This window comes from Phalangium opilio, unplaced genomic scaffold (assembly GCF_054372755.1).
Source record: "Phalangium opilio isolate 3A_F unplaced genomic scaffold, DU_Popi_V2 ptg000054l_1, whole genome shotgun sequence".
In the NCBI taxonomy this organism is placed as follows: Eukaryota; Metazoa; Arthropoda; class Arachnida; order Opiliones; family Phalangiidae; genus Phalangium; species Phalangium opilio.
In genome coordinates this window covers 5,904,901-5,919,950 of record NW_028324173.1, presented here as the reverse complement: position 1 = coordinate 5,919,950, position 15,050 = coordinate 5,904,901, and the positions used below count along the sequence as shown (strand labels likewise).

General features: G+C 38.2%; 26 non-coding genes and 31 pseudogenes across 26 annotated transcripts; all 57 read right to left on the bottom strand.

The window, feature by feature from the left end:
• Positions 1–54: 54 nt before the first annotated feature.
• On the bottom strand, positions 55–157 carry LOC149671879 (5S ribosomal RNA; annotated as a pseudogene).
• A 136-nt stretch (positions 158–293) lies between these two features.
• LOC149671878 (5S ribosomal RNA) lies at positions 294–412 on the bottom strand. Its single transcript, XR_016367595.1, has one exon. It is a non-coding gene; the product is annotated as a 5S ribosomal RNA (ribosomal RNA).
• Positions 413–549: 137 nt separating this feature from the next.
• LOC149671877 (5S ribosomal RNA) lies at positions 550–668 on the bottom strand. The gene has a single exon (XR_016367670.1). It is a non-coding gene; the product is annotated as a 5S ribosomal RNA (ribosomal RNA).
• A 138-nt stretch (positions 669–806) lies between these two features.
• Positions 807–925, bottom strand: LOC149671876 (5S ribosomal RNA; annotated as a pseudogene).
• Positions 926–1,062: 137 nt separating this feature from the next.
• Positions 1,063–1,181, bottom strand: LOC149671875 (5S ribosomal RNA; annotated as a pseudogene).
• Positions 1,182–1,303: 122 nt separating this feature from the next.
• On the bottom strand, positions 1,304–1,406 carry LOC149671874 (5S ribosomal RNA; annotated as a pseudogene).
• Positions 1,407–1,543: 137 nt separating this feature from the next.
• Positions 1,544–1,662, bottom strand: LOC149671873 (5S ribosomal RNA). Its single transcript, XR_016367669.1, has one exon. It is a non-coding gene; the product is annotated as a 5S ribosomal RNA (ribosomal RNA).
• A 138-nt stretch (positions 1,663–1,800) lies between these two features.
• On the bottom strand, positions 1,801–1,919 carry LOC149671872 (5S ribosomal RNA; annotated as a pseudogene).
• Positions 1,920–2,056: 137 nt separating this feature from the next.
• On the bottom strand, positions 2,057–2,175 carry LOC149671871 (5S ribosomal RNA; annotated as a pseudogene).
• A 122-nt stretch (positions 2,176–2,297) lies between these two features.
• Positions 2,298–2,400, bottom strand: LOC149671870 (5S ribosomal RNA; annotated as a pseudogene).
• A 136-nt stretch (positions 2,401–2,536) lies between these two features.
• LOC149671869 (5S ribosomal RNA) lies at positions 2,537–2,655 on the bottom strand. The gene has a single exon (XR_016367711.1). It is a non-coding gene; the product is annotated as a 5S ribosomal RNA (ribosomal RNA).
• Positions 2,656–2,792: 137 nt separating this feature from the next.
• On the bottom strand, positions 2,793–2,911 carry LOC149671868 (5S ribosomal RNA). Its single transcript, XR_016367667.1, has one exon. It is a non-coding gene; the product is annotated as a 5S ribosomal RNA (ribosomal RNA).
• Positions 2,912–3,046: 135 nt separating this feature from the next.
• Positions 3,047–3,165, bottom strand: LOC149671867 (5S ribosomal RNA; annotated as a pseudogene).
• A 122-nt stretch (positions 3,166–3,287) lies between these two features.
• Positions 3,288–3,390, bottom strand: LOC149671866 (5S ribosomal RNA; annotated as a pseudogene).
• Positions 3,391–3,526: 136 nt separating this feature from the next.
• Positions 3,527–3,645, bottom strand: LOC149671865 (5S ribosomal RNA). Its single transcript, XR_016367397.1, has one exon. It is a non-coding gene; the product is annotated as a 5S ribosomal RNA (ribosomal RNA).
• Positions 3,646–3,782: 137 nt separating this feature from the next.
• On the bottom strand, positions 3,783–3,901 carry LOC149671864 (5S ribosomal RNA). The gene has a single exon (XR_016367666.1). It is a non-coding gene; the product is annotated as a 5S ribosomal RNA (ribosomal RNA).
• Positions 3,902–4,039: 138 nt separating this feature from the next.
• Positions 4,040–4,158, bottom strand: LOC149671863 (5S ribosomal RNA; annotated as a pseudogene).
• A 362-nt stretch (positions 4,159–4,520) lies between these two features.
• Positions 4,521–4,639, bottom strand: LOC149671862 (5S ribosomal RNA; annotated as a pseudogene).
• A 137-nt stretch (positions 4,640–4,776) lies between these two features.
• Positions 4,777–4,895, bottom strand: LOC149671861 (5S ribosomal RNA). The gene has a single exon (XR_016367722.1). It is a non-coding gene; the product is annotated as a 5S ribosomal RNA (ribosomal RNA).
• Positions 4,896–5,032: 137 nt separating this feature from the next.
• On the bottom strand, positions 5,033–5,150 carry LOC149671860 (5S ribosomal RNA; annotated as a pseudogene).
• A 136-nt stretch (positions 5,151–5,286) lies between these two features.
• Positions 5,287–5,405, bottom strand: LOC149671859 (5S ribosomal RNA). The gene has a single exon (XR_016367509.1). It is a non-coding gene; the product is annotated as a 5S ribosomal RNA (ribosomal RNA).
• A 134-nt stretch (positions 5,406–5,539) lies between these two features.
• Positions 5,540–5,658, bottom strand: LOC149671858 (5S ribosomal RNA; annotated as a pseudogene).
• Positions 5,659–5,795: 137 nt separating this feature from the next.
• On the bottom strand, positions 5,796–5,914 carry LOC149671857 (5S ribosomal RNA). Its single transcript, XR_016367721.1, has one exon. It is a non-coding gene; the product is annotated as a 5S ribosomal RNA (ribosomal RNA).
• A 137-nt stretch (positions 5,915–6,051) lies between these two features.
• On the bottom strand, positions 6,052–6,169 carry LOC149671856 (5S ribosomal RNA; annotated as a pseudogene).
• Positions 6,170–6,305: 136 nt separating this feature from the next.
• Positions 6,306–6,424, bottom strand: LOC149671855 (5S ribosomal RNA). The gene has a single exon (XR_016367508.1). It is a non-coding gene; the product is annotated as a 5S ribosomal RNA (ribosomal RNA).
• Positions 6,425–6,558: 134 nt separating this feature from the next.
• On the bottom strand, positions 6,559–6,677 carry LOC149671854 (5S ribosomal RNA; annotated as a pseudogene).
• Positions 6,678–6,815: 138 nt separating this feature from the next.
• LOC149671853 (5S ribosomal RNA) lies at positions 6,816–6,934 on the bottom strand (annotated as a pseudogene).
• A 122-nt stretch (positions 6,935–7,056) lies between these two features.
• Positions 7,057–7,159, bottom strand: LOC149671852 (5S ribosomal RNA; annotated as a pseudogene).
• A 136-nt stretch (positions 7,160–7,295) lies between these two features.
• Positions 7,296–7,414, bottom strand: LOC149671851 (5S ribosomal RNA). Its single transcript, XR_016367396.1, has one exon. It is a non-coding gene; the product is annotated as a 5S ribosomal RNA (ribosomal RNA).
• A 137-nt stretch (positions 7,415–7,551) lies between these two features.
• LOC149671850 (5S ribosomal RNA) lies at positions 7,552–7,670 on the bottom strand. Its single transcript, XR_016367665.1, has one exon. It is a non-coding gene; the product is annotated as a 5S ribosomal RNA (ribosomal RNA).
• A 138-nt stretch (positions 7,671–7,808) lies between these two features.
• Positions 7,809–7,927, bottom strand: LOC149671849 (5S ribosomal RNA; annotated as a pseudogene).
• Positions 7,928–8,289: 362 nt separating this feature from the next.
• LOC149671848 (5S ribosomal RNA) lies at positions 8,290–8,408 on the bottom strand (annotated as a pseudogene).
• A 137-nt stretch (positions 8,409–8,545) lies between these two features.
• Positions 8,546–8,664, bottom strand: LOC149671847 (5S ribosomal RNA). Its single transcript, XR_016367720.1, has one exon. It is a non-coding gene; the product is annotated as a 5S ribosomal RNA (ribosomal RNA).
• Positions 8,665–8,802: 138 nt separating this feature from the next.
• On the bottom strand, positions 8,803–8,920 carry LOC149671846 (5S ribosomal RNA; annotated as a pseudogene).
• A 136-nt stretch (positions 8,921–9,056) lies between these two features.
• On the bottom strand, positions 9,057–9,175 carry LOC149671845 (5S ribosomal RNA). Its single transcript, XR_016367394.1, has one exon. It is a non-coding gene; the product is annotated as a 5S ribosomal RNA (ribosomal RNA).
• A 134-nt stretch (positions 9,176–9,309) lies between these two features.
• LOC149671844 (5S ribosomal RNA) lies at positions 9,310–9,428 on the bottom strand. Its single transcript, XR_016367715.1, has one exon. It is a non-coding gene; the product is annotated as a 5S ribosomal RNA (ribosomal RNA).
• Positions 9,429–9,565: 137 nt separating this feature from the next.
• LOC149671843 (5S ribosomal RNA) lies at positions 9,566–9,684 on the bottom strand. The gene has a single exon (XR_016367589.1). It is a non-coding gene; the product is annotated as a 5S ribosomal RNA (ribosomal RNA).
• A 137-nt stretch (positions 9,685–9,821) lies between these two features.
• LOC149671842 (5S ribosomal RNA) lies at positions 9,822–9,940 on the bottom strand. The gene has a single exon (XR_016367617.1). It is a non-coding gene; the product is annotated as a 5S ribosomal RNA (ribosomal RNA).
• Positions 9,941–10,077: 137 nt separating this feature from the next.
• LOC149671841 (5S ribosomal RNA) lies at positions 10,078–10,196 on the bottom strand (annotated as a pseudogene).
• Positions 10,197–10,332: 136 nt separating this feature from the next.
• On the bottom strand, positions 10,333–10,451 carry LOC149671840 (5S ribosomal RNA). Its single transcript, XR_016367393.1, has one exon. It is a non-coding gene; the product is annotated as a 5S ribosomal RNA (ribosomal RNA).
• A 134-nt stretch (positions 10,452–10,585) lies between these two features.
• Positions 10,586–10,704, bottom strand: LOC149671839 (5S ribosomal RNA). Its single transcript, XR_016367588.1, has one exon. It is a non-coding gene; the product is annotated as a 5S ribosomal RNA (ribosomal RNA).
• A 137-nt stretch (positions 10,705–10,841) lies between these two features.
• LOC149671838 (5S ribosomal RNA) lies at positions 10,842–10,960 on the bottom strand. Its single transcript, XR_016367211.1, has one exon. It is a non-coding gene; the product is annotated as a 5S ribosomal RNA (ribosomal RNA).
• A 137-nt stretch (positions 10,961–11,097) lies between these two features.
• On the bottom strand, positions 11,098–11,216 carry LOC149671837 (5S ribosomal RNA; annotated as a pseudogene).
• A 138-nt stretch (positions 11,217–11,354) lies between these two features.
• On the bottom strand, positions 11,355–11,473 carry LOC149671836 (5S ribosomal RNA; annotated as a pseudogene).
• Positions 11,474–11,595: 122 nt separating this feature from the next.
• Positions 11,596–11,698, bottom strand: LOC149671835 (5S ribosomal RNA; annotated as a pseudogene).
• A 137-nt stretch (positions 11,699–11,835) lies between these two features.
• Positions 11,836–11,954, bottom strand: LOC149671834 (5S ribosomal RNA; annotated as a pseudogene).
• A 137-nt stretch (positions 11,955–12,091) lies between these two features.
• LOC149671833 (5S ribosomal RNA) lies at positions 12,092–12,210 on the bottom strand. The gene has a single exon (XR_016367664.1). It is a non-coding gene; the product is annotated as a 5S ribosomal RNA (ribosomal RNA).
• A 136-nt stretch (positions 12,211–12,346) lies between these two features.
• Positions 12,347–12,465, bottom strand: LOC149671832 (5S ribosomal RNA; annotated as a pseudogene).
• Positions 12,466–12,812: 347 nt separating this feature from the next.
• On the bottom strand, positions 12,813–12,931 carry LOC149671831 (5S ribosomal RNA). Its single transcript, XR_016367691.1, has one exon. It is a non-coding gene; the product is annotated as a 5S ribosomal RNA (ribosomal RNA).
• A 136-nt stretch (positions 12,932–13,067) lies between these two features.
• Positions 13,068–13,186, bottom strand: LOC149671830 (5S ribosomal RNA). The gene has a single exon (XR_016367610.1). It is a non-coding gene; the product is annotated as a 5S ribosomal RNA (ribosomal RNA).
• Positions 13,187–13,323: 137 nt separating this feature from the next.
• Positions 13,324–13,442, bottom strand: LOC149671829 (5S ribosomal RNA). The gene has a single exon (XR_016367663.1). It is a non-coding gene; the product is annotated as a 5S ribosomal RNA (ribosomal RNA).
• A 137-nt stretch (positions 13,443–13,579) lies between these two features.
• LOC149671828 (5S ribosomal RNA) lies at positions 13,580–13,698 on the bottom strand. Its single transcript, XR_016367272.1, has one exon. It is a non-coding gene; the product is annotated as a 5S ribosomal RNA (ribosomal RNA).
• Positions 13,699–13,835: 137 nt separating this feature from the next.
• On the bottom strand, positions 13,836–13,954 carry LOC149671827 (5S ribosomal RNA; annotated as a pseudogene).
• Positions 13,955–14,091: 137 nt separating this feature from the next.
• On the bottom strand, positions 14,092–14,210 carry LOC149671826 (5S ribosomal RNA; annotated as a pseudogene).
• Positions 14,211–14,346: 136 nt separating this feature from the next.
• Positions 14,347–14,465, bottom strand: LOC149671825 (5S ribosomal RNA; annotated as a pseudogene).
• Positions 14,466–14,601: 136 nt separating this feature from the next.
• Positions 14,602–14,720, bottom strand: LOC149671824 (5S ribosomal RNA; annotated as a pseudogene).
• A 136-nt stretch (positions 14,721–14,856) lies between these two features.
• LOC149671823 (5S ribosomal RNA) lies at positions 14,857–14,975 on the bottom strand (annotated as a pseudogene).
• Between the last annotated feature and the right edge of the window lie 75 nt (positions 14,976–15,050).

Genomic DNA, 15,050 nt, shown 5'->3' with positions numbered 1-15,050 from the left:
TTGTTTGCTTTTTTCATATCTCATGGAATTTAAAAGAGGAAATAAAAGTGAAAAAGCCAACGGCACGCAAAGTTTACAAGTACTGATTGCGCTCGACGCTGCTTAACTTCGGTGATCGGACGAGAACCGGTGTTTTCAGCGTGATATGGCCGTTGCCGAGAGTGCTATTTAATAATTCGAATTTAAATTAAGTGAGACAAATTAACCTTCATCTTTTTAAAACAATAACAAAAAGAAAATATGTTTGCTTTTTTCATATCTATTGGAATTTAAAAGAGGAAAAAAAGTGAAAAAGCCAACGGCACGCAGTGTTCCTAAGTGGTCTACCTCCCAAGTACTGACTGCGCTCGACGCTGCTTAACTTCGGTGATCGGACGAGAACCGGTGTTTTCAGCGTGATATGGCCGTTGCCGAGAGTGCTATTTAATAATTCGAATTTAAATTAAGTGAGACAAATTAACCTTCATCTTTTTAAAACAATAACAAAAAGAAAATATGTTGGCTTTTTTCATATCTATTGGAATTTAAAAGAGGAATAAAAAGTGAAAAAGCCAACGGCACGCAGTGTTCCTAAGTGGTCTCCCTCCCAAGTACTGACTGCGCTCGACGCTGCTTAACTTCGGTGATCCGACGAGAACCGGTGTTTTCAGCGTGATATGGCCGTTGCCGAGAGTGCTAGATAATAATTCGAATTTAAATTAAGTGAGACAAATTGACCTTCATCTTTTTAATACAATAACAAAAAGAAAATATGTTTGCTTTTTTCATATCTATAGGAATTTAAAAGAGGAAAAAAATAGTGAAAAAGCCAACGGCTCGCAGTGTTCCTAAGTGGTCTCCCTCCCAAGTACTGACTGCGCTCGACGCTGCTTAACTTCGGTGATCCGACGAGAACCGGTGTTTTCAGCGTGATATGGCCGTTGCCGAGAGTGCTAGATAATAATTCGAATTTAAATTAAGTGAGACAAATTGACCTTCATCTTTTTAATACAATAACAAAAAGAAAATATGTTTGCTTTTTTCATATCTATAGGAATTTAAAAGAGGAATAAAAAGTGAAAAAGCCAACGGCACGCAGTGTTCCTAAGTGGTCTCCCTCCCAAGTACTGACTGCGCTCGACGCTGCTTAACTTCGGTGATCGACCGAGAACCGGTGTTTTCAGCGTGATATGGCTGTTGCCGAGAGTGCTATTTAATAATTCGAATTTAATTAACCTTCATCTTTATAAATCAATAAGAAAAAGAAGATTTGTTTGCTTTTTTCATATCTCATGGAATTTAAAAGAGGAAATAAAAGTGAAAAAGCCAACGGCACGCAAAGTTTACAAGTACTGATTGCGCTCGACGCTGCTTAACTTCGGTGATCGGACGAGAACCGGTGTTTTCAGCGTGATATGGCCGTTGCCGAGAGTGCTATTTAATAATTCGAATTTAAATTAAGTGAGACAAATTAACCTTCATCTTTTTAAAACAATAACAAAAAGAAAATATGTTGGCTTTTTTCATATCTATTGGAATTTAAAAGAGGAATAAAAAGTGAAAAAGCCAACGGCACGCAGTGTTCCTAAGTGGTCTCCCTCCCAAGTACTGACTGCGCTCGACGCTGCTTAACTTCGGTGATCCGACGAGAACCGGTGTTTTCAGCGTGATATGGCCGTTGCCGAGAGTGCTAGATAATAATTCGAATTTAAATTAAGTGAGACAAATTGACCTTCATCTTTTTAATACAATAACAAAAAGAAAATATGTTTGCTTTTTTCATATCTATAGGAATTTAAAAGAGGAAAAAAATAGTGAAAAAGCCAACGGCTCGCAGTGTTCCTAAGTGGTCTCCCTCCCAAGTACTGACTGCGCTCGACGCTGCTTAACTTCGGTGATCCGACGAGAACCGGTGTTTTCAGCGTGATATGGCCGTTGCCGAGAGTGCTAGATAATAATTCGAATTTAAATTAAGTGAGACAAATTGACCTTCATCTTTTTAATACAATAACAAAAAGAAAATATGTTTGCTTTTTTCATATCTATAGGAATTTAAAAGAGGAATAAAAAGTGAAAAAGCCAACGGCACGCAGTGTTCCTAAGTGGTCTCCCTCCCAAGTACTGACTGCGCTCGACGCTGCTTAACTTCGGTGATCGACCGAGAACCGGTGTTTTCAGCGTGATATGGCTGTTGCCGAGAGTGCTATTTAATAATTCGAATTTAATTAACCTTCATCTTTATAAATCAATAAGAAAAAGAAGATTTGTTTGCTTTTTTCATATCTCATGGAATTTAAAAGAGGAAATAAAAGTGAAAAAGCCAACGGCACGCAAAGTTTACAAGTACTGATTGCGCTCGACGCTGCTTAACTTCGGTGATCGGACGAGAACCGGTGTTTTCAGCGTGATATGGCCGTTGCCGAGAGTGCTATTTAATAATTCGAATTTAAATTAAGTGAGACAAATTAACCTTCATCTTTTTAAAACAATAACAAAAAGAAAATATGTTTGCTTTTTTCATATCTATTGGAATTTAAAAGAGGAAAAAAAGTGAAAAAGCCAACGGCACGCGGTGTTCCTAAGTGGTCTCCCTCCCAAGTACTGACTGCGCTCGACGCTGCTTAACTTCGGTGATCGGACGAGAACCGGTGTTTTCAGCGTGATATGGCCGTTGCCGAGAGTGCTATTTAATAATTCGAATTTAAATTAAGTGAGACAAATTAACCTTCATCTTTTTAAAACAATAACAAAAAGAAAATATGTTGGCTTTTTTCATATCTATTGGAATTTAAAAGAGGAATAAAAAGTGAAAAAGCCAACGGCACGCAGTGTTCCTAAGTGGTCTCCCTCCCAAGTACTGACTGCGCTCGACGCTGCTTAACTTCGGTGATCCGACGAGAACCGGTGTTTTCAGCGTGATATGGCCGTTGCCGAGAGTGCTAGATAATAATTCGAATTTAAATTAAGTGAGACAAATTGACCATCTTTTTAATACAATAACAAAAAGAAAATATGTTTGCTTTTTTCATATCTATAGGAATTTAAAAGAGGAAAAAAATAGTGAAAAAGCCAACGGCTCGCAGTGTTCCTAAGTGGTCTCCCTCCCAAGTACTGACTGCGCTCGACGCTGCTTAACTTCGGTGATCGACCGAGAACCGGTGTTTTCAGCGTGATATGGCTGTTGCCGAGAGTACTATTTAATAATTCGAATTTAATTAACCTTCATCTTTATAAATCAATAAGAAAAAGAAGATTTGTTTGCTTTTTTCATATCTCATGGAATTTAAAAGAGGAAATAAAAGTGAAAAAGCCAACGGCACGCAAAGTTTACAAGTACTGATTGCGCTCGACGCTGCTTAACTTCGGTGATCGGACGAGAACCGGTGTTTTCAGCGTGATATGGCCGTTGCCGAGAGTGCTATTTAATAATTCGAATTTAAATTAAGTGAGACAAATTAACCTTCATCTTTTTAAAACAATAACAAAAAGAAAATATGTTTGCTTTTTTCATATCTATTGGAATTTAAAAGAGGAAAAAAAGTGAAAAAGCCAACGGCACGCAGTGTTCCTAAGTGGTCTCCCTCCCAAGTACTGACTGCGCTCGACGCTGCTTAACTTCGGTGATCGGACGAGAACCGGTGTTTTCAGCGTGATATGGCCGTTGCCGAGAGTGCTATTTAATAATTCGAATTTAAATTAAGTGAGACAAATTAACCTTCATCTTTTTAAAACAATAACAAAAAGAAAATATGTTGGCTTTTTTCATATCTATTGGAATTTAAAAGAGGAATAAAAAGTGAAAAAGCCAACGGCACGCAGTGTTCCTAAGTGGTCTCCCTCCCAAGTACTGACTGCGCTCGACGCTGCTTAACTTCGGTGATCCGACGAGAACCGGTGTTTTCAGCGTGATATGGCCGTTGCCGAGAGTGCTAGATAATAATTCGAATTTAAATTAAGTGAGACAAATTGACCTTCATCTTTTTAATACAATAACAAAAAGAAAATATGTTTGCTTTTTTCATATCTATAGGAATTTAAAAGAGGAAAAAAATAGTGAGAAAGCCAACGGCACGCAGTGTTCCTAAGTTGTCTCCCTCCCAAGTACTGACTGCGCTCGACGCTGCTTAACTTCGGTGATCGGACGAGGACCGGTGTTTTCAGCGTGATATGGCTGTTGCCGAGAGTGCTATTTAATAATTCGAATTTATTTAACCTTCATCTTTATAAATCAATAAGAAAAAGAAGATTTGTTTGCTTTTTTCATACCTCATGGAATTTAAAAGAGGAAATAAAAGTGAAAAAGCCAACGGCACGCAAAGTTTACAAGTACTGACTGCGCTCGACGCTGCTTAACTTCGGTGATCGGACGAGAACCGGTGTTTTCAGCGTGATATGGCTGTTGCCGAGAGTGCTAGATAATAATTCGAATTTTAATTAAGTGAGACAAATTAACCGTCATCTTTTTAAAACAATAACAAAAAGAAAATATGTTTGCTTTTTTCATATTTATTGGAATTTAAAAGAGGAAAAAAAAGTGAAAAAGCCAACGGCACGCAGTGTTCCTAAGTGGTCTCCCTCCCAAGTACTGACTGCGCTCGACGCTTCTTAACTTCGGTGATCGGACGAGAACCGGTGTTTTCAGCGTAATATGGCCGTTGCCGAGAGTGCTAGATAATAATTCGAATTTAAATTAAGTGAGACAAATTAACCATCATCTTTTTAAAACAATAACAAAAAGAAAATATGTATGCTTTTTTCATATCTATTGGAATTTAAAAGAGGAAAAAAAAGTGAAAAAGCCAACGGCACGCAGTGTTCCTAAGTGGTCTCCCTCCCAAGTATTGACTGCGCTCGACGCTGCTTAACTTCGGTGATCGGACGAGAACCGGTGTTTTCAGCGTGATATGGCCGTTGCCGAGAGTGCTAGATAATAATTCGAATTAAAATTAAGTGAGACAAATTAACCTTCATCTTTTTAAAACAATAACAAAAAGAAAATATGTTTGCTTTTTTCATATCTATTGGAATTTAAAAAAGGAAAAAAAAGAGAAAAAGCCAACGGCACGCAGTGTTCCTAAGTGCCTCCCTCCCAAGTACTGACTGTGCTCGACGCTTCTTAACTTCGGTGATCGGACGAGAACCGGTGTTTTCAGCGTGATATGGCCGTTGCCGAGAGTGCTAGATAATAATTCGAATTTAAATTAAGTGAGACAAATTAACCATCATCTTTTTAAAACAATAACAAAAAGAAAATATGTTTGCTTTTTTCATATCTATTGGAATTTAAAAGAGGAAAAAAAGTGAAAAAGCCAACGGCACGCAGTGTTCCTAAGTGGTCTCCCTCTCAAGTACTGACTGCGCTCGACGCTGCTTAACTTCGGTGATCGGACGAGAACCGGTGTTTTCAGCGTGATATGGCCGTTGCCGAGAGTGCTAGATAATAATTCGAATTTAAATTAAGTGAGACAAATTGACCATCTTTTTAAAACAATAACAAAAAGAAAATATGTTTGCTTTTTTCATATTTATTGGAATTTAAAAGAGGAAAAAAAAGTGAAAAAGCCAACGGCACGCAGTGTTCCTAAGTGGTCTCCCTCCCAAGTACTGACTGCGCTCGACGCTTCTTAACTTCGGTGATCGGACGAGAACCGGTGTTTTCAGCGTAATATGGCCGTTGCCGAGAGTGCTAGATAATAATTCGAATTTAAATTAAGTGAGACAAATTAACCATCATCTTTTTAAAACAATAACAAAAAGAAAATATGTATGCTTTTTTCATATCTATTGGAATTTAAAAGAGGAAAAAAAAGTGAAAAAGCCAACGGCACGCAGTGTTCCTAAGTGGTCTCCCTCCCAAGTATTGACTGCGCTCGACGCTGCTTAACTTCGGTGATCGGACGAGAACCGGTGTTTTCAGCGTGATATGGCCGTTGCCGAGAGTGCTAGATAATAATTCGAATTAAAATTAAGTGAGACAAATTAACCTTCATCTTTTTAAAACAATAACAAAAAGAAAATATGTTTGCTTTTTTCATATCTATTGGAATTTAAAAAAGGAAAAAAAAGAGAAAAAGCCAACGGCACGCAGTGTTCCTAAGTGCCTCCCTCCCAAGTACTGACTGTGCTCGACGCTTCTTAACTTCGGTGATCGGACGAGAACCGGTGTTTTCAGCGTGATATGGCCGTTGCCGAGAGTGCTAGATAATAATTCGAATTTAAATTAAGTGAGACAAATTAACCATCATCTTTTTAAAACAATAACAAAAAGAAAATATGTTTGCTTTTTTCATATCTATTGGAATTTAAAAGAGGAAAAAAAGTGAAAAAGCCAACGGCACGCAGTGTTCCTAAGTGGTCTCCCTCTCAAGTACTGACTGCGCTCGACGCTGCTTAACTTCGGTGATCGGACGAGAACCGGTGTTTTCAGCGTGATATGGCCGTTGCCGAGAGTGCTAGATAATAATTCGAATTTAAATTAAGTGAGACAAATTGACCATCTTTTTAAAACAATAACAAAAAGAAAATATGTTTGCTTTTTTCATATCTATAGGAATTTAAAAGAGGAAATAAAAGTGAAAAAGCCAACGGCACGCAGTGTTCCTAAGTGGTCTCCCTCCCAAGTACTGACTGTGCTCGACGCTGCTTAACTTCGGTGATCCGACGAGAACCGGTGTTTTCAGCGTGATATGGCCGTTGCCGAGAGTGCTAGATAATAATTCGAATTTAAATTAAGTGAGACAAATTGACCTTCATCTTTTTAATACAATAACAAAAAGAAAATATGTTTGCTTTTTTCATATCTATAGGAATTTAAAAGAGGAAAAAAATAGTGAAAAAGCCAACGGCTCGCAGTGTTCCTAAGTGGTCTCCCTCCCAAGTACTGACTGCGCTCGACGCTGCTTAACTTCGGTGATCGACCGAGAACCGGTGTTTTCAGCGTGATATGGCTGTTGCCGAGAGTGCTATTTAATAATTCGAATTTAATTAACCTTCATCTTTATAAATCAATAAGAAAAAGAAGATTTGTTTGCTTTTTTCATATCTCATGGAATTTAAAAGAGGAAATAAAAGTGAAAAAGCCAACGGCACGCAAAGTTTACAAGTACTGATTGCGGTCGACGCTGCTTAACTTCGGTGATCGGACGAGAACCGGTGTTTTCAGCGTGATATGGCCGTTGCCGAGAGTGCTATTTAATAATTCGAATTTAAATTAAGTGAGACAAATTAACCTTCATCTTTTTAAAACAATAACAAAAAGAAAATATGTTTGCTTTTTTCATATCTATTGGAATTTAAAAGAGGAAAAAAAGTGAAAAAGCCAACGGCACGCAGTGTTCCTAAGTGGTCTCCCTCCCAAGTACTGACTGCGCTCGACGCTGCTTAACTTCGGTGATCGGACGAGAACCGGTGTTTTCAGCGTGATATGGCCGTTGCCGAGAGTGCTATTTAATAATTCGAATTTAAATTAAGTGAGACAAATTAACCTTCATCTTTTTAAAACAATAACAAAAAGAAAATATGTTGGCTTTTTTCATATCTATTGGAATTTAAAAGAGGAATAAAAAGTGAAAAAGCCAACGGCACGCAGTGTTCCTAAGTGGTCTCCCTCCCAAGTACTGACTGCGCTCGACGCTGCTTAACTTCGGTGATCCGACGAGAACCGGTGTTTTCAGCGTGATATGGCCGTTGCCGAGAGTGCTAGATAATAATTCGAATTTAAATTAAGTGAGACAAATTGACCTTCATCTTTTTAATACAATAACAAAAAGAAAATATGTTTGCTTTTTTCATATCTATAGGAATTTAAAAGAGAAAAAAAATAGTGAGAAAGCCAACGGCACGCAGTGTTCCTAAGTTGTCTCCCTCCCAAGTACTGACTGCGCTCGACGCTGCTTAACTTCGGTGATCGGACGAGGACCGGTGTTTTCAGCGTGATATGGCTGTTGCCGAGAGTGCTATTTAATAATTCGAATTTATTTAACCTTCATCTTTATAAATCAATAAGAAAAAGAAGATTTGTTTGCTTTTTTCATACCTCATGGAATTTAAAAGAGGAAATAAAAGTGAAAAAGCCAACGGCACGCAAAGTTTACAAGTACTGACTGCGCTCGACGCTGCTTAACTTCGGTGATCGGACGAGAACCGGTGTTTTCAGCGTGATATGGCTGTTGCCGAGAGTGCTAGATAATAATTCGAATTTTAATTAAGTGAGACAAATTAACCGTCATCTTTTTAAAACAATAACAAAAAGAAAATATGTTTGCTTTTTTCATATTTATTGGAATTTAAAAGAGGAAAAAAAAGTGAAAAAGCCAACGGCACGCAGTGTTCCTAAGTGGTCTCCCTCCCAAGTACTGACTGCGCTCGACGCTTCTTAACTTCGGTGATCGGACGAGAACCGGTGTTTTCAGCGTAATATGGCCGTTGCCGAGAGTGCTAGATAATAATTCGAATTTAAATTAAGTGAGACAAATTAACCATCATCTTTTTAAAACAATAACAAAAAGAAAATATGTATGCTTTTTTCATATCTATTGGAATTTAAAAGAGGAAAAAAAAGTGAAAAAGCCAACGGCACGCAGTGTTCCTAAGTGGTCTCCCTCCCAAGTATTGACTGCGCTCGACGCTGCTTAACTTCGGTGATCGGACGAGAACCGGTGTTTTCAGCGTGATATGGCCGTTGCCGAGAGTGCTAGATAATAATTCGAATTAAAATTAAGTGAGACAAATTAACCTTCATCTTTTTAAAACAATAACAAAAAGAAAATATGTTTGCTTTTTTCATATCTATTGGAATTTAAAAAAGGAAAAAAAAAGAGAAAAAGCCAACGGCACGCAGTGTTCCTAAGTGCCTCCCTCCCAAGTACTGACTGTGCTCGACGCTTCTTAACTTCGGTGATCGGACGAGAACCGGTGTTTTCAGCGTGATATGGCCGTTGCCGAGAGTGCTAGATAATAATTCGAATTTAAATTAAGTGAGACAAATTAACCATCATCTTTTTAAAACAATAACAAAAAGAAAATATGTTTGCTTTTTTCATATCTATTGGAATTTAAAAGAGGAAAAAAAGTGAAAAAGCCAACGGCACGCAGTGTTCCTAAGTGGTCTCCCTCCCAAGTACTGACTGCGCTCGACGCTGCTTAACTTCGGTGATCGGACGAGAACCGGTGTTTTCAGCGTGATATGGCCGTTGCCGAGAGTGCTAGATAATAATTCGAATTTAAATTAAGTGAGACAAATTGACCATCTTTTTAAAACAATAACAAAAAGAAAATATGTTTGCTTTTTTCATATCTATAGGAATTTAAAAGAGGAAAAAAAAGTGAAAAAGCCAACGGCACGCAGTGTTCCTAAGTGGTCTCCCTCCCAAGTACTGACTGTGCTCGACGCTGCTTAACTTCGGTGATCGGACGAGAACCGGTGTTTTCAGCGTGATATGGCCGTTGCCGAGAGTGCTATTTAATAATTCGAATTTAAATTAAGTGAGACAAATTAACCTTCATCTTTTTAAAACAATAACAAAAAGAAAATATGTTGGCTTTTTTCATATCTATTGGAATTTAAAAGAGGAATAAAACGTGAAATAGCCAACGGCACGCAGTGTTCCTAAGTGGTCTCCCTCCCAAGTACTGACTGCGCTCGACGCTGCTTAACTTCGGTGATCGGACGAGAACCGGTGTTTTCAGCGTAATATGGCCGTTGCCGAGAGTGCTAGATAATAATTCGAATTTAAATTAAGTGAGACAAATTAACCATCATCTTTTTAAAACAATAACAAAAAGAAAATATGTTTGCTTTTTTCATATCTATTGGAATTTAAAAGAGGAAAAAAAAGTGAAAAAGCCAACGGCACGCAGTGTTCCTAAGTGGTCTCCCTCCCAAGTACTGAATGCGCTCGACGCTGCTTAACTTCGGTGATCGGACGAGAACCGGTGTTTTCAGCGTGATATGGCCGTTGCCGAGAGTGCTAGATAATAATTCGAATTAAAATTAAGTGAGACAAATTAACCTTCATCTTTTTAAAACAATAACAAAAAGAAAATATGTTTGCTTTTTTCATATCTATTGGAATTTAAAAAAGGAAAAAAAAGAGAAAAAGCCAACGGCACCCAGTGTTCCTAAGTGGTCTCCCTCCCAAGTACTGACTGTGCTCGACGCTTCTTAACTTCGGTGATCGGACGAGAACCGGTGTTTTCAGCGTGATATGGCCGTTGCCGAGAGTGCTAGATAATAATTCGAATTTAAATTAAGTGAGACAAATTAACCATCATCTTTTTAAAACAATAACAAAAAGAAAATATGTTTGCTTTTTTCATATCTATTGGAATTTAAAAGAGGAAAAAAAGTGAAAAAGCCAACGGCACGCAGTGTTCCTAAGTGGTCTCCCTCCCAAGTACTGACTGCGCTCGACGCTGCTTAACTTCGGTGATCGGACGAGAACCGGTGTTTTCAGCGTGATATGGCCGTTGCCGAGAGTGCTAGATAATAATTCGAACTTAAATTAAGTGAGACAAATTGACCATCTTTTTAAAACAATAACAAAAAGAAAATATGTTGGCTTTTTTCATATCTATTGGAATTTAAAAGAGGAATAAAACGTGAAATAGCCAACGGCACGCAGTGTTCCTAAGTGGTCTCCCTCCCAAGTACTGACTGCGCTCGACGCTGCTTAACTTCGGTGATCGGACGAGAACCGGTGTTTTCAGCGTAATATGGCCGTTGCCGAGAGTGCTAGATAATAATTCGAATTTAAATTAAGTGAGACAAATTAACCATCATCTTTTTAAAACAATAACAAAAAGAAAATATGTTTGCTTTTTTCATATCTATTGGAATTTAAAAGAGGAAAAAAAAGTGAAAAAGCCAACGGCACGCAGTGTTCCTAAGTGGTCTCCCTCCCAAGTACTGACTGCGCTCGACGCTTCTTAACTTCGGTGATCGGACGAGAACCGGTGTTTTCAGCGTGATATGGCCGTTGCCGAGAGTGCTAGATAATAATTCGAATTAAAATTAAGTGAGACAAATTAACCTTCATCTTTTTAAAACAATAACAAAAAGAAAATATGTTTGCTTTTTTCATATCTATTGGAATTTAAAAAAGGAAAAAAAAGAGAAAAAGCCAACGGCACGCAGTGTTCCTAAATGGTCTCCCTCCCAAGTACTGACTGTGCTCGACGCTTCTTAACTTCGGTGATCGGACGAGAACCGGTGTTTTCAGCGTGATATGGCCGTTGCCGAGAGTGCTATTTAATAATTCGAATTTAAATTAAGTGAGACAAATTAACCTTCATCTTTTTAAAACAATAACAAAAAGAAAATATGTTGGCTTTTTTCATATCTATTGGAATTTAAAAGAGGAAAAAAATAGTGAGAAAGCCAACGGCACGCAGTGTTCCTAAGTGGTCTCCCTCCCAAGTACTGACTGCGCTCGACGCTGCTTAACTTCGGTGATCGGACGAGGACCGGTGTTTTCAGCGTGATATGGCTGTTGCCGAGAGTGCTATTTAATAATTCGAATTTATTTAACCTTCATCTTTATAAATCAATAAGAAAAAGAAGATTTGTTTGCTTTTTTCATATCTCATGGAATTTAAAAGAGGAAATAAAAGTGAAAAAGCCAACGGCACGCAAAGTTTACAAGTACTGACTGCGCTCGACGCTGCTTAACTTCGGTGATCGGACGAGAACCGGTGTTTTCAGCGTGATATGGCCGTTGCCGAGAGTGCTAGATAATAATTCGAATTTTAATTAAGTGAGACAAATTAACCGTCATCTTTTTAAAACAATAACAAAAAGAAAACATGTTTGCTTTTTTCATATTTATTGGAATTTAAAAGAGGAAAAAAAAGTGAAAAAGCCAACGGCACGCAGTGTTCCTAAGTGGTCTCCCTCCCAAGTACTGACTGCGCTCGACGCTTCTTAACTTCGGTGATCGGACGAGAACCGGTGTTTTCAGCGTGATATGGCCGTTGCTGAGAGTGCTAGATAATAATTCGAATTTAAATTAAGTGAGACAAATTAACCATCATCTTTTTAAAACAATAACAAAAAGAAAATATGTTTGCTTTTTTCATATCTATTGGAATTTAAAAGAGGAAAAAAAACTGAAAAAGCCAACGGCACGCAGTGTTCCTAAGTGGTCTCCCTCCCAAGTACTGACTGCGCTCGACGCTGCTTAACTTCGGTGATCCGACGAGAACCGGTGTTTTCAGCGTGATATGGCCGTTGCCGAGAGTGCTAGATAATAATTCGAATTTAAATTAAGTGAGACAAATTAACCTTCATCTTTTTAAAACAATAACAAAAAGAAAATATGTTGACTTTTTTCATATCTATTGGAATTTAAAAGAGGAAAAAAAATGAAAAAGCCAACGGCACGCAGTGTTCCTAAGTGGTCTCCCTCCCAAGTACTGACTGCGCTCGACGCTGCTTAACTTCGGTGATCGACCGAGAACCGGTGTTTTCAGCGTGATATGGCTGTTGCCGAGAGTGCTATTTAATAATTCGAATTTAATTAACCTTCATCTTTATAAATCAATAAGAAAAAGAAGATTTGTTTGCTTTTTTCATATCTCATGGAATTTAAAAGAGGAAATAAAAGTGAAAAAGCCAACGGCACGCAAAGTTTACAAGTACTGACTGCGCTCGACGCTGCTTAACTTCGGTGATCGACCGAGAACCGGTGTTTTCAGCGTGATATGGCTGTTGCCGAGAGTGCTATTTAATAATTCGAATTTAATTAACCTTCATCTTTATAAATCAATAAGAAAAAGAAGATTTGTTTGCTTTTTTCATATCTCATGGAATTTAAAAGAGGAAAAAAAAGTGAAAAAGCCAACAGCACGCAGTGTTCCTAAGTGGTCTCCCTCCCAAGTACTTACTGCGCTCGACGCTGCTTAACTTCGGTGATCCGACGAGAACCGGTGTTTTCAGCGTGATATGGCCGTTGCCGAGAGTGCTAGATAATAATTCGAATTTAAATTAAGTGAGACAAATTAACCATCATCTTTTTAAAACAATAACAAAAAGAATATATGTTTGCTTTTTTCATATCTATTGGAATTTAAAAGAGGAAAAAAAGTGAAAAAGCCAACGGCACGCAGTGTTCCTAAGTGGTCTCCCTCCCAAGTACTGACTGCGCTCGACGCTGCTTAACTTCGGTGATCGGACGAGTACCGGTGTTTTCAGCGTGATATGGCCGTTGCCGAGAGTGCTATTTAATAATTCGAATTTAAATTAAGTGAGACAAATTAACCTTCATCTTTTTAAAACAATAACAAAAAGAAAATATGTTGGCTTTTTTCATATCTATTGGAATTTAAAAGAGGAATAAAAAGTGAAAAAGCCAACGGCACGCAGTGTTCCTAAGTGGTCTCCCTCCCAAGTACTGACTGCGCTCGACGCTGCTTAACTTCGGTGATCCGACGAGAACCGGTGTTTTCAGCGTGATATGGCCGTTGCCGAGAGTGCTAGATAATAATTCGAATTTTAATTAAGTGAGACAAATTAACCATCATCTTTTTAAAACAATAACAAAAAGAAAATATGTTTGCTTTTTTCATATCTATTGGAATTTAAAAGAGGAAAAAAAAGTGAAAAAGCCAACGGCACGCAGTGTTCCTAAGTGGTCTCCCTCCCAAGTACTGACTGCGCTCGACGCTGCTTAACTTCGGTGCTCGGACGAGAACCGGTGTTTTCAGCGTGGTATGGCCGTTGCCGAGAGTGCTATTTAAAAATTCGAATTTAAATTAAGTGAGACAAATTAACCTTCATCTTTTTAAAACAATAACAAAAAGAAAATATGTTGGCTTTTTTCATATCTATTGGAATTTAAAAGAGGAAAAAAAAGTGAAAAAGCCAACGGCACGCAGTGTTCCTAAGTGGTCTCCCTCCCAAGTACTGACTGCGCTCGACGCTGCTTAACTTCGGTGATCCGACGAGAACCGGTGTTTTCAGCGTGATATGGTCGTTGCCGAGAGTGCTAGATAATAATTCGAATTTAAATTAAGTGAGACAAATTGACCTTCATCTTTTTAAAACAATAACAAAAAGAAAATATGTTTGCTTTTTTCATATCTATAGGAATTTAAAAGAGGAAAAAAAAGTGAAAAAGCCAACTGCACGCAGTGTTCCTAAGTGGTCTCCCTCCCAAGTACTGACTGCGCTCGACGCTTCTTAACTTCGGTGATCGGACGAGAACCGGTGTTTTCAGCGTGATATGGCCGTTGCCGAGAGTGCTAGATAATAATTCGAATTTAAATTAAGTGAGACAAATTAACCATCATCTTTTTAAAACAATAACAAAAAGAAAATATGTTTGCTTTTTTCATATCTATTGGAATTTAAAAGAGGAAAAAAAGTGAAAAAGCCAACGGCACGCAGTGTTCCTAAGTGGTCTCCCTTCCAAGTACTGACTGCTCTCGACGCTGCTTAACTTCGGTGATCGGACGAGAACCGGTGTTTTCAGCGTGATATGGCCGTTGCCGAGAGTGCTATTTAATAATTCGAATTTAAATTAAGTGAGACAAATTAACCTTCATCTTTTTAAAACAATAACAAAAAGAAAATATGTTTGCTTTTTTCATATCTATAGGAATTTAAAAGAGGAAAAAAAGTGAAAAAGCCAACTGCACGCAGTGTTCCTAAGTGGTCTCCCTCCCAAGTACTGACTGCGCTCGACGCTTCTTAACTTCGGTGATCGGACGAGAACCGGTGTTTTCAGCGTGATATGGCCGTTGCCGAGAGTGCTAGATAATAATTCGAATTTAAATTAAGTGAGACAAATTAACCATCATCTTTTTAAAACAATAACAAAAAGAAAATATGTTTGCTTTTTTCATATCTATTGGAATTTAAAAGAGGAAAAAAAGTGAAAAAGCCAACGGCACGCAGTGTTCCTAAGTGGTCTCCCTTCCAAGTACTGACTGCTCTCGACGCTGCTTAACTTCGGTGATCGGACGAGAACCGGTGTTTTCAGCGTGATATGGCCGTTGCCGAGAGTGCTATTTAATAATTCGAATTTAAATTAAGTGAGACAAATTAACCTTCATCTTTTTAAAACAATAACAAA